The sequence below is a fragment of the Chelonoidis abingdonii genome, chromosome 2 (genome assembly GCF_003597395.2).
Source record: "Chelonoidis abingdonii isolate Lonesome George chromosome 2, CheloAbing_2.0, whole genome shotgun sequence".
NCBI classification, from domain to species: domain Eukaryota; kingdom Metazoa; phylum Chordata; order Testudines; family Testudinidae; genus Chelonoidis; species Chelonoidis abingdonii.
In genome coordinates, this window is record NC_133770.1 from 137,636,639 (window position 1) to 137,651,317 (window position 14,679).

Below are 14,679 nucleotides of genomic sequence, written 5' to 3' on the forward strand. Positions count from 1 at the left end.
CCAACCCCCACCCCGGGACCCCACCCCTGCTCCCTGTCCCCTGACTGCCCTGACCCCTATCCACACACCCCCCACTGAGTCCTGACACACCCCCAGACCACCCACAATCCAACCCCCCCACCGTTCTCTGTCCTCCAACTTCTGTGCCCTCTCTATGCCCTGACTGTCCCCAGGACTTCCTGCCCGTTAGCCAACCCTCCTGGCCCTGGCCCCTGACTCCCCAGCTCCCCCCTCACCCAGAGCCTCAGTGCAGCTAGGAGCTTCTCTCAACAGCAGTGTAGCGTGGCTCTGTCGGGGCCCCTGAGCCCCTCCCCACTCAGAGCTGTGTGGTAAGGGGGCGGGGCTGCGAGCTCCATGCTGAGCAGAGGGAGCTCAGGTCCCGCTGGAGCTCGCAGCCCTGCCCCCTTACCATGCAGCTCTGAGTGGGGTGGAGCTCAGGGGCCCCGCCGGAGCTACACTGCACCACTGTTCAGGGAAGCTTCTGGCTGTGCTGAGGCTCTGGGAGAGAACAGCTGAGGCCCCTGCCCCAGCCCCAGCCTGACAGGGCCGGGGCCAGGGCAAGGGCAGGAACCTCAGTCGTTCTCTTCGGGGTCCCTGCGGAGCCTGGAGCCTGGGGCAGATTGCCCACTTGCCCCCCTCCTCTGGGCAGCCCTGGGTATGCCATGGATTTATAGAGTGTCATTATGATATTTTCTGTTTTATTTATCCCTTTCCTAATGGTTCCTAACATTCAGTTAGCTGTTTTGACTGCTGCTGCATGTTGAGCAGATATTTTCAGGGAACCATCCATAATAACTCCTGGATCTCTTTCTTGAGTGCTAACAGCTAATTTGGACCCCATGATTTTATATGCATAGCTACGACTATTTTTTCCAATGTACATTACTTTGAACATTGAATTACATCTACCATTTTGACACCCACTCACCAAGTTTAGTGAGATCCTTTTGTAACTCTTCTAGGGGTATGTCTACACTATGAAATTAAATTGATTTTATAGAAGTCGATTTTTAGAAATTGATTTTATACAGTCAGTTGTGTATGTCCCCACTAAGTGCATTAAGTCGGTGGAGTGCCTCCTCACTACCGTGGCTAGCATCGACTTACTGAGCGATGCACAGTGGGTAGCTGTCCCACAGTTCCTGCAGTCTCAGCTGCCCATTGGAATTCTGGGTTAAGTTCCCAGTGCCTGATAGGGCAAAAACATTGTCATGGGTAGTTTTGGGTACATGTCGTCAGTTGCCTCTCCCTCTGTGAAAGCAACGGCTGTCAATTGTTTTGCATCTTTTTTCTTGGTTACCCATGCAGATGCCATACCATGGCAAGCATGGAGCCCACTCAGCTCACCATTACACACTGTAAAAACTCGCTGGTGCTGTTTGCTGACTAGGTCAGACCTCAGCACAACCAATATTCCCATTGTTATTGCTGCTTGCTGTGTGCTCCATAATATCTGTGACAGTAAGGAGGAGATATTTATGGTGGGATGGGAGGTTGAGGCTAATCACCTGGCATCCAATTTTGAGCAGCCAGACACCAGGACGATTAGAAGAGCACAGCAAGGCGTGCTGTGCATCAGAGAGTCTTTGAAAACCAGTTTCATGACTGGCCAGGTTACGGTGTGACAGTTGTGTGTCTTTCTCCTTGATGCAAACCCGCCTCCTTTGTTGATTTTAATTCCATGTAAGCCAACCCCTCTCCCCCCTTCAAATAAATTAACTATTGTTTTGAAATCATGCATTCTTTCTTTACTAATTTTTTTAAAAATAGATAACGGAAAGGTAGCCTAGGTGAAGCGGGGGAGGAGGGAAGGACACAGCCACATTGCTTATTGTAGCCACACTAAAAATCAAACTGTTTGAATGAGCCAGCCTCTGGAGTGGAGTAGCTGGGTGCCCAGAGCCTCCTCCCTGCGTTCTTGGGCATCTGGGTGAGGAGGCTGTGGAACATGGGGAGGAGGGGAGGCGATTATACAGTGGATGCAGTTGGGGTCTGTGCTCTTGCTGGCTTTCCTGCAGCTCCAACAGACACTTCATCATGTCCGTTTGCTCCCCCATTAGCCTCAGCATCACGTCCTGCCTCTAGTCTTCACGCTCACTTAATTATTTCCTGGATTCTGCTACTGAATGCCACCATGCATTAAGCTGTGCCCTATCAGTGTGGGAGGAATGCATGAGCTCAGAAAACATGTCATTGCGAGTGCTTTTTTTTCACCTTTTAATCTGCGATAACCTCAGGGACGGAGATGATAGGGGGAGTGCAGAAACATTCTACGCTCTACGATTCTGAGGGGACTGCATCGTCACCTGTGCTGCTGAGTTTGCCATGCTGACCAAACAGGAAATTAAATTCAAAAGTTCCCGGAGCTTTTCCTGTGTATCTGGGTAGTGCATTGGAGTTCAAAGTGCTGTCCAGAATGGTTACATTGGAGCACTCTGGGATAGCTCTCGGACAGGGGCGGCTCCAGGCCTCAGCATGCCACGCAAGTGCTTGGGGCGGCATGCCGTGGGGGGCGCTCTGCCGGTCACCAGGAGGGAGGCAGACAGGCAGCCTTTGGCGGCATGCCAGTGGAGGGTCCGATGGTCCTGCGGCTTCGGTGGAGCCGCGGGACCTGTGGACCCTCCACAGGCACACCTACGGGAGGTCCGCTGGAGCTGCAGGACCGGCGAGTGGCAGAGCGCCCCCTGTGGCATGCGGCCGTGCTTGGGGCGGCGAAATGTCTAAAGCTGCCCCTGCTCCTGGAGGCCAGTACCATTGATTTGCATCCACACTACCCTATATTCAACCCAGCCAGGTTGATTTGAGCGCTATTCCCTCACCAGAGAGGAGTACAGAAGACAATATTAAGAGCCGTTTAGGTCAACGGGAAAGGGGTTGGTTGTGTGGACGCATTCATTTTAAAATTGACCTAAAGCAGCTAAATTTGACCTAACCCCGTAGTGTAGACCAAGCCACAGTCAGCTTTGGACTTAACTATCCTGAATAATTTTGTATCATCTGCAATTTTTTCCACCTCACTCCTTGCTCCCTTTTCCAGATCATTTACGAGTATGCTGAACAGCACAGGTCCTAGTACAGACCTCTGGGGGATCCTGACACTTATTTCTCTTTGGTGAAAACTGACCATTTATTCCTCCTACGCTTTTTCTCTTTAACCAATTACTGATCCATGAAAAAGATCTCTCTTTTCCCATGAATGCGTAAGATCTTTTGGTGAGGGATCTCAAAGGTTTTCTGAAAGTCCAAGTACACTAAATCAACTGGGTCATCCTAGTCCCCATGGTTGTTGACTTGCTCAAAGAATTCTAATAGCTTGGTGAGGCATGATTTCCTTTTACAAAAGCCATGTTGAGTCTTTCTCACCATATTGTGTTCACCTATATGTCTGGTAATTCTGTTCTTTACTATAGTTTTATCCAATCTGCTGGTATTGAAATTAGGTTTACTGGCCTGTAATTGCTAGGATTACCTCTGGAGCCTTTTTTTAAAGAAGGCATTGCATTAGCTATCCTCCAGTCATCTGGTACAGAGGCTGATTTAAGTGATAGGTTACATATCACACTCAGTAGTTCTGTAATTTGAGTTCCTTCCGGACTCTTGGGTGAATACCATCTGGCTGTAGTGACTTATTACTGTTTAATTTATCCATTTGTTCCCAAAGCTCGTCTACTGAGACCTCTGTCTGTGACAGTTGTTCAGATTGATTACCTAAAAGGAATGTCTCAGGTGTGGGTATCTTCCCCACATCCTTTACAGTGAAGACTGATGCAAAGAATTCATTTAGCTTTTCCACAAAGGCCTTGTTTTCTTTGAATGGTCCCTTCCCATTGATCATACAATGGCCCTACAGACTATTTGGCAGGCTTCCTGCTTTTTACAATTTTTTGCTGTTATTTTTTGTGTCCTTAGCTAGTTGCTTCAAATTCTTTCTTAGCTTGGCTTATGATACATCCATATTTTATTTGTCAGAGATTATTCTCCTTTCTATTTTCCTCATTAGGATTTGACTTCCAATTTCTAAAGGATGAATCTAACCAACTTTACTCTGCACAATGGTGGATTATTTGGGGTTGTCTTGATTTTTTTTGTTTTAATTTGGTGTATACATTTAATTTGTGCCTCCATTATAACATTTCTAAATAGTCTTCAGGCAGATATCAAGTATTTCAGGATTATGACTGTTTCTTTTAATTTCCTTTTAACTAGCCTCCTCATTTTAGTGTAGTTCCCCTTTTGAAGTTAAATGCTGTTGTGTGGGATTCTTTGGCATCTTCCCTCTAGAAGGATGTGAAATGTAATTATACTGTTGTCATTATTACTGAGTAGTTCATCTATAATAACCTGTTAGACCAGATGCTGTGCTCCATGTAGGACTAAATCAAAAATTACTTGTTCCCTTGTGGGTTCCAGGACTAGCTGCTCCAAGAAGCAGTCATTTATGGTGACATTTTATCTCCTTGTCCCTTCTTGAGGTGACATATACCCAGTCAATCTGCGGATAGTTGAAATCCCCCATTATGATTGTATTTTCTTCCTTTTGTAGTCTTTCTAACCTCCTTGAGTGTTTTACAAATACTGTCATTAGCTTGGCCAGGTGGTCAGTAGTATATTTCTACTGCTATAATTTTATTGTTCAAACACAGAATTTCTACCCATGGAAATTTGATGGTACAGTTTGATTTATTTCAGATTTTGACTTTGACTCTATGCTTTCTGTCACATATTGTGCCATTCCCACACCCACATGACTTACTTTGTCATTCTTATGTATTTTTTATCATGGTATTAACCATGTACCACTAATATTCCTCATTCCACCAAGTTTTTGTGATACCTATTATATCAATATCCTCATTTAATACCAGGCACTTTAGTTCACCCATCTTAGTATTTAGACTTCAGCTCTTTGTATATAAGCACTTGTACATTTTTATCAATATTCAGTTGCTTGCTTTTATGTATCAGATTTAAATGGAAATCTTTTATGTTTGACTGTTCCTCACTAGCTCCTTCCTGTACTTTACCAACTTCTTTCCTATCCTCTTTATAGGATGTAGAATTTCCATTTTTGGTAAACTCTTCCCAGGGGATGTCTCTGCCTGAACCATGTGCTGCTCTGCACCTGTTAGCTTTCAGCACAACCCTTAGTTTAAAAAATCCTCTATAATCTTTTTTAATATCACATGCCAGCAGTCTGGTTCTGTTTTGGTTTAGGTGGAGCCCTTCCTTCCTTATTAGGCTTCTCCTTCCCAGAAGGTTTCCCAGTCCCTATTAAACCTAAAACCCTCCTCCCTATTCTATCATCTCTCACATTCATTGAACCTCTGCAGTTCTGCCCATCTTTCTGGCTCAGCACATGGAACTATGTCACTGGTCCCTACACATACTATGACCATCAGCTCCACTCCACATAAGTCCGTTTAGATGTCGCTTGAGATCTGCAACCTTCACACCCTGCAGGCAATTAACCATGCCATTCTTCCAGTCATCACAAATCCAGTTATCTGTATTTCTAATAATTGAATCCTCCATTACTATTACATTGATCTTCCTGTTAACTGGGTTTCTGTCCCCATGAGATATGTCTTCAGTGTGAGAGGCCTCTATGACATCATCTGGAAGGAGGATCCTAACTCTGGGATTGTTTCTTTCTGCTCCAACTTGATGTTCTGCTTCCCCAAGACTTTCACCCCTCCTTTACAGCACAGAGGCTGTCAGACTGGGGGTTGGACCCCCCCCCTACTGTGTCCCTGAAAGTCTCATCTGTGTACCTCTTTTTCCTCCAGTTTAGCCACTCTGGCCTCAGGAGCCCGTAGTGTGTTTGAGGGACCTGAGCTGTGCTGCTTGCAATATATTCACACATACTCTATCTTCCCACAAGCCAGGTAATTGTACATGCTGCATGCATTGCAATAAACTAGATAGATCCCATTCTGCTGCTGGACTTCTGGCTGCATTATCTTTACTCTTGCAGCATTTTGGGGGTGAGAGGAAGGTTATTGTCTTAAGTTTAAAATATGTTTGTTAGGTGTATCCGCTCTCATACTCCTTCACAAAACTTCCCTGTTCACTAGCTCCTCTGGTCGCATAGGAGCTAGCTTTTTAAATCCCTGTTCTCCCTGAATCAGCCTTACCCTCTTGTCAAGGGACCTCAAGGGGTTAGGGATCAAAGGACAGCACCTTCTTCTAGGCATCTGAGCAACTGTCCTGTGCATGCCCAGAAGCAGAAACTTAGGTACCTCAGGAACTTTTTCTGCAAAAATGTAGGCACTGGGTGAGTTTAGGCAGCTACAAGGTTAGGCAGTTTCCAAGTGGGGCTTTGTGGGTTGCAGTGGTGCCTAAAAATGAGCCTGAGGTTCCTAAAACTGAGCTCTAGGTCCTAAAGACCTCTGTGGATCCAGGCCTAACAGAGTAAAGAACAGCACTGAAAGTCTTCTCCAGTCCTCCCTTGCCAAAACAACTGTAGTCTGCCTCCAGGCCTTGGGGAGGAGGTAGAGAGAAGAGATAAACAGGGTGCAGAGGGCTCCAAGAGGGATGTGCAGATTGCCCATTAAAAGAAACAGGTCCATATGCTCAGTAAATAGATAAATTCCTTTCCACTCCTATGAATATGAACAGTGATTAGTCAGTCAAGGGCAGACGCATTACAGACAAGATGCTTCAACTTCAAATAGTGCAAAGCATTGCCTTTCTCCTACATCTTGTAAGTTTCCCTTTTAGCTACCGATGATTATTGGTCAGTCCCCTCTCTCTTCCTATGCATGACTCCAGCAGAGCCTGAGGGTTTCTGAACGTCTGACCAGCTAAATACAAATTAACACATGTAGAGTGCTTTTTGGATGTACTGGAGAAACTAATAATGAATTCCTCATATGTTGTGGAAGGTTTCCTGCCCTGAAAGGTGAATTACACAATTCCTAATATGACCTCCCAGAAAAAGAACTCCAAACCAAAAATCTCTTCTCTCTTTTCTTGTAGGGTACATGAGTTTTCAAGAATTCAGGGCTTTGACAGGTGTGTCCTTTCTGAACAGATTAAAAAACATGACCAGCCTTTCAAATGGTAACAGGGATGTGGAGTATATGGGAAGCTTATCTCTCCCCTAGCCACATACTCTACCCTTGAAAAAGGTGGGGTAGACAAAACACTATTTACTTCCCTCTCTATATTCTTTATCTTTGTATCTCAGTCTCCACTTGGAGCTAGCTAACAGGAGCAACTAAGAGGGGAGTTCTCCAGGGGAAGGAAGAGAGATTACATGACCCTTGGGGTAAATTTGTTGTCTGTAGTGTGTGTGTTTGTATCTGTGGTGTGCTTGCTGTTTGACTGAAATATACTGTGTGGTCTGTTTGTCTGGGGGACTGTGTGCTGACTGTGTGGGTGCTGAGCCTAGCAGCCTGCTAAGCAAGGCTGAGACCTGAGAGCTTCTTAATAAGGCTTTGATCCCTAAGCCCTTTAGCACCCATCAACCCTTACCCAGGGAGCAGGGCTACTCAGGGAGACCAGGGCTTTAAAAAGGCCACTCCTAAGCGACAAGGGGAGTGGCTAACAAGGGAGTTTTGTGACGGAGTTTACGGGGGTGGGAGGGGAGATAAACTTAACTTTCTTTAAACTTAAAGCCAAAACCACCCCCTGATAAAAACAAAACCTCAGCAAAGGAACTAACTTCAGGAGTAAAAAGAGAATGCAGGCAGAAGTCCAGCAACAAAGTACCAGTTTATTGCACCCAATGTAGCATGTATGATTGCCTGCCCTATGGGCAGGTCGTGTATGTGTGCATTCGGTGCAAGGAGCTGCTGGCTCTCAGAGACCATTTTTGTGATTTGGAGACCAGGGTGGCTGAACTGGAGGAGCTAAGGGAGAGAGAGAGGTACATAGATGAGACTTTCCAGGACATAGTAGAACAGTCCCATGACTAGTCTGACAGCCATTGTGCCGTTGAGGAGGATGAAAGTCTCAAGGAAGGAGAACATCCAACTGGAGCAGAGGGAACAATCTCATAGTTGGGACCCTCCTTCCAGATTATGTTGTTGTATCCTCACACAGAGGATACCGCTCTGGGGGAGGGAACTCCAGGTATTAGGAAGAGACAGGTATTAATAATGAGTGATTTGATCATTAGAAACACAGATAGCTGGGTTTGCAATGACCAGGAGAACCGCATGGTGACTTGCCTGCCTGGTGTGAAGGTTGCAGATTTCTCAAGACGTCTAGATAGACTTATGTGTAGTGCTGGGGAGTAGCTGGTGGTCTAGGGGAGGATAGCAGAGAGGTCCTAGAGAACAAATTTAGGCTTTTAGGTAAAAGATTGAAGTCCAGGATGTCCATGGTAGCATTCTCTGAAATACTTCAGTTCCACAAGCAGGGCAAGCTAGGTGGGCGGAACTGCAGGATCTCAATGTGTGGATGAGATGATGATGTAGGGAGGAGGGGGTTAGATTTATTAGGAACTGTGGAAACTTTTGGGAAAGGGGGAGCCTATACAAGAAGGATGGGCTCCATATAAACCAAAATGGAACCAGATTGCTGGCACTTAAAATTAAAAAGGTCGTAAAGCAGTTTTTAAACTTAAGGTTGGAAGAAAGCCAACAGGTGCGGAGGAGCACCTGGTTCAGACAGAGACATCCCTTAAAGGAAGATCTATAAATTGAGATTGTCTATGTCCTAGTAAGGAAGAGAGTATCAACGATAAAATGCAGGTAGGAACTGATAAGAAAAAGTCAAATGAAAAAAAATCCCATTCAATTACATCATGTAATGGCAGACAACTAAAAAGTGACAAGTTTTTAAAGTGCTTATATACCAATGCTAGAAGTCTAAATAATAAGATGGGTGAACTAGAGTGCTTTGTATTAAATGAGGATATTGATATAACAGGCATTAGCTAAGTATTGTAAAGCGCTTTGGATAAAAGCACTATCTAAAAAAACCTTAATAATAATTAACTTTTTTTGTTCTGCAAATAAAAGCACACAACTCATATTTTAATATCAGTAATCTTACCTTTCTAATGCAATGGATGTGCCCTTTCAATCCCCACCGCAGCAGCCCCCGAGCTGGGGCTGGAAAGGAGGGTATTCTCTCTCCAGCAGCTGCAGCCCTGGAGCTGGGGAAAGTCACCTCTTTCTCTGGCTGCTGCAGCCCTGCACATCCCAAATTCTCTCCAGCCCCCTCTTCTCACCTCACTGCCCCCTCCCACCTACCTCCTATACCCCTCCACCCAAGATCACTACCTCACTTTACATGTCTTCTCCAGGGTCCAGGCACCGCTAATTTGGTGGGTGACCCTTCATTCTCTTGTGTGTAGCTGCCCAGGTGCGCACCTTAGAAGGAACTATCCAGGGACCACCTGAATGGAGCTCGGACCCCAGTTTGAGAACTTCTGCTCTAATAATAAGAATATAGTAGTAGGGATATATTACTGACAACCCGACCAGGATGATAACAGCTACTGTAAAATGCTCAGGGAGATTAGAGAAGCTTCTAAAATAAAAAAAGTTAATGATAATATATGTGGAATTTCAACTATCCCCATACTGATGGGGTACATGTCACCTCAGGACAGGATGCAGAGATAAAGTTTCTTGACACCTTAAATGACTGCTTCTTGGAGCAGCTGGTCCTGGAACCCACCAGAGGAGAGATTATTCTTGATTTAGTCATAAGTGGAGCACAGGATCTGGTCCTCTTGGTAATAGTGACCTTTAAATTTAACATCCCTGTGGTAGGGAAAACACCACAGCAGCCAACACTATAGCATTTAATTTCAGAAAGGGGAACTACACAAAAATGAGGAGGTTAGTGAAACAGAAATTAAAAGGTACAGTGCCAAAAGTGAAATCTCTGCAAGCTGCATGGAAAATTTTTAATGACACCATAATAGAGGCTCAACTTAAATATATACCCCAAATAAAAAATAACATAATAAGAGAACCAAAGAAGTGTCATTGTGGCTAAACAGCATAGTAAAAGAAGTAGTCAGAGGCAAAAAGTGGAAAAAGTGGAAGTTAAATTCTAGTGAGGAAAATAGAAAGGAGCATAAACTCTGGCAAATGAAGTGCAAAAATATTAGGAAGGCCAAAAAAGAATTTGAAGAACAGCTAGCCAAAGACTCAAAAAGTAATAGTAAAAAAAATTTAAGTAGGAAGCCTGCTACCTAGGAAACTACAGGACCAGTTAGTTTAACTTCTGTGCCAGGGAAGATAATGGAGCAAGTAATTAAAGAAATCATCTGCAAACACTTGGAAGGTGGTAGGGTGATAGGGAATAGCCAGCATGGATTTGTAAAGAACAAATCATGTCAAACCAATCTGATCACTTTCTTTGATAGGATAACGAGTCTTGTGGATAAGGGAGAAGTGGTGGATGGATATACCTAGACTTTAGTAAGGGGCATTGATCGTCTCGCATAAGATATCCTTATCAAAAACTAGGCTAATACAATAGTAGGGGCTACTAATAAGGTGGTGCATAACTGGCCTGAAACCATACTCAGAGAGTCAGTATAATGCTCCCCATCTGCTGGAAAGGTCCATTATATCAGATGGGGTTCCGCAGCCTGTTTGGGACCGGCTCTGTTCATTATCTTCATCAGTTGACTTAGATGTGGCATAGGAAAGTATGCTTATAAGTTGCGGACGATACCAAACTGGGGAGGCATTGCAACTGTGCTATTGGGAGGACGGTCAATTCAAAATTCAAGTGATCTAGACAATATGTGAGAAATCGGTCTTGACGGAAACCGGAGATTATCAACAAAGACAAATGCAAAATGCTCCTACTTGGAAGGAACAATCATTCACACTATACAGAATGGAAGATGATCGTCTAGGAAGGATCGCAAAGAGATCTTAGGCATATGTGATCCACAAGCTAAATATAGTCAACGTGTGACACTGTGTGCAAAAAAGCAAAACGTGATTCTGGGATGCATTAACAGGTGTGTTTGAGCATAGACCAAGATCATCTCCCCTACTCTGCCTGTTACGGCCTCAGGAGTAATGTGGTCCGATTCTGACACCAACATTCAAGAAAGATTGGCGAAAATTGGAGAGGAGTCAGATGAATACGCAAGATGATTAAAGTCTGAGAACATGACCTAATGAAGGTAAGACTGAAAAGAATTTGTATTGTTAGTTTTGGAAAAAGAGAAGACGACGAGGGAATGATAGCAGTTTTCAGGATCTAAGGGCTGTCTCAGGAGAGGGAGAAAACTTGGTCGACTTAGCATCTTAATGTAGAACAAGAGCAATGCTTAACTGCAGCGGAGATTTAGTGTGGACATTAGGAAAAAGTTCCTAACGGTGCAGGGATAGGTTAGCACTGGAATAAATTGCCTAGGGAGGTTGTGGAATTCCATCTCTGAACCTATTATAGGTAGGTTTAGATAATAATGCTATCAGGGATGGCTAACAGTCTTTGGTTCCTGCATTGGAGGGCACGGGAACTTGACTCCGATGACCTCTTGAGGTCCTTCTCAGTCTAGAGTCTATGAACCTATGAATCATAAAACAACCAGTGGACCAACTAACAATAGTAGCTAAATGGGAAAGTCAAGGACGATTAAGGCCTTGACAGAGAAACTACTAATTTTATTGCATTCGTCGTCCCGGTTTTTCTTGAATTTTGGGGTGTAGGAAATTCCAAACACTGAGCCATTATTTTAGGTTGGCGACAATGAGGAATGTCCTGATTGAACGGGTTCAATTAAGAGGTTTTGGAACTAAATTAATAATAAAAGTAATAAGTCACCAGAGACCAGATGGTATTGACCAAAGAGTTCTGAAGGGACTCATAAATGTGAAGATTTCAGAACCTAACTGTTAGTGTTAGACCTAAATTTAATCAGCTTCTGTAGCGAAATGACTGAGGATAGTCTGTGTAGCCATTAAAAAGGGCTCCAAGAGGTGATCTTGTCACTAAGGGCTTATGCCTCCCCCCCCTCCGCCCAACGCTCCCGCCGGCTGTCCACTCACCGACTATCCAGAGAAAACTGGTTGCTATAGTAAACGAGAAATATTCGTCAGTACACACGGTACGATCCGGTGAACATAATTTTGCGGGAATCTGCTTCACCAATCTACTAGTTTCTGAGGGAAGTAACAAAAGGACAAGGGTGATCCATGATATAGCGTATGTCGAAAAGCCTGTGACGTAGGTCCTCAACAAAGGCTCTTTAAGACAAAGTAAGCTGCCAATGGGATATAGAGGGAGATCTCTCAATGGACTGGTAACTATTAAAAGTAGAAAACACGAAGATAGGAGTATAACAGGTCATTTCAGAAGAGAGGACAGGTAAATGAGTGGCTTGTACCCCAGGATACGTACAGCTATACTGGTCACAATATCATAAATGATCTGAAAAAGGGGTAAACTAGTGAGTGCAAAAATTGCAGACAAATAAAACTACTCAAGATAGGTAAGGCCCAGCGAACTGTGAAGAGCTTACAAAGAGATCTCTCAAGTGGGCTGACGGCAACAAACATGCAGATGAATTCCAATGTTTGATAAATGCAAAGTAATGCACATTGGAAAGCATAATCCCAGCTATACATATAAAATGATGGGGTCTAAATTAGCTGTTACCACTCAAGAAAGAGATCTTGGAGTCATTGTGGATAGTTCTCTGAAAATATCCACTCAATGTGCAGCAACAGTCAAAAAAGCAAACAGAATATTGGGAATCATTAAGAAAGAGCATAGATAATAATGCAGAAAATATCATATTGCCTCTATATAAATCCATGGTATGCCCACATTTTGAATATTGTGTGCAGATATGGTTGCCCCATCTCAAAAAAGATATATGAGATTTGGAAAAGGTTCAGAAAAAGACAACAAAAATTATTAGAGGTATGGAATGGCTTCTGTATGAGGAGAGATTATAATATTGAGACTTTTCAGCTTGGAAAAGAGACAACTAAGGGGGAATATGATAGAGCTCTATAAAATCCTGATTGGTGTGGAGAAAGTAAACAAGGAAGTGTTATTCACTCCTTATCATAACAAAAAAACTAGGGGTCAACAAATAAAATTAATAGGCTGTAGGTTTAAAACAAACAAAAGAAAGTGACCTGTAGCCCATGAAAGCTTATGCTGAAATAAATTTGTTAGTCTCTAAAGTCCCACAAATACTTCTGTTCTTTTTGCGGATACAGACTAACACGGCTGCTACTCTGAAACCAGTCAAACGATGGAACTCTTTGCCAGAGGATGTTGTGAAGACTATACCAGGGTTTAAAAAAGAACTAGATAAATTCATGGAGAATACGTCCATCAATGGCTATTAGTCAGGATGGGCAAGGATGATGTCCCTAGCCTCTGTTTACTAGAAGCTGGGAATGAGCAACAGGGAATAGATCACTTGATGATTACCTGTTCATTCCCTCTGGGGCACCTGGCATTGGCTATGGTGAGAAGACAGGATACTGGGCTAGATGGACCTTTGGTCTGATGACCCCGTATGGCTGAATCTTATGCTCTTACTTGTCTCTCACTGAGATTTTTAGTAGACTATAATATGCCACATTCACAAATTATATGAGGTACAGAATTCAGCACTTTTCTTTTTTGGTTATAAATGTTTGGTTATAAAATGTAAAAATCTTCTAAATTACAGAAATAATATCAGACATTTCATATATTTAGTGTGGAGGATCCCTGGTCCCTTTTCTATTTGGTCTCCTTGCAGCTCTCCACATACTTAAAATGTTTGCTTGGTTTGCTAGAGGCCCAATTTCTAGTCGTATTTTCTTGAGTCACCTTGAACAATTAATCCTCCTGTCCTTGATAGTTAAACCATTCAAATACTTCTAAGAGGTATTTAATTAAGGTGGATTTTATTCCTAGATTCTCAATAAATACAGTGCTGATGAAGATGAGGCTTCTGATAAACTCATAAAATGGAGGAGCACAAGGTTCTACATGCAGGAAATGAAATAAAATAAAGATTCAATAACTCTTATAATCTGTCAGGAATTTTTTCCTGTAGAGTTTGTTTACCTCTATGACTGTGCATATTTTCTTACTTTAAAAGATCAGAAGTAGAAGTCTCTACATGACTCTCTCGACATACTTTCTAGAGTTTCACTTACTTTGTTGCTAGCTGGACTCATTAGCACAGAACAAGTTAATGGATAAAGATGTTTCTATAAAATTTGTGAAACAAGCACGGCCCATTTCAATCTCTTTACAGGATAAAGTGATACAGGGGACTGGACTAGATGACCTCCTGAGGTCCCTACCAGTCCTATAATTCTATGATTCTATGATGCTTCCTGAATGAAAATTGTGAAAGAGTAAGGGAATCATATTTTGGGGGCAAGAAACTGCTGAGCTTCAGTTCATCTGCAAATTTGACACCATCAGCTCAAGACTAAACAAAGACTGTGAATGGCTAGCCAACTACAGAAGCAGTTTCTCCTCCCTTGGTGATCACACCTCAACTGCTAGAAGAGGGCCTCATTCTCCCTAATTGAACTAACCTCGTTATCTCCAGCCTGATTCTTGCTTGCATATATATACCTGCCTCTGGAAATTTCCAGTACACACATCCGACGAAGTGGGTATTTACCCATGAAAGCTCATTCTCCGATATGTCTGTTAGTCTATAAGCTGCCACAGGACTCTTTGCTGCTTTTGCAGATCCAGACTAACACGGCTATCCCTCTGATACTGCTC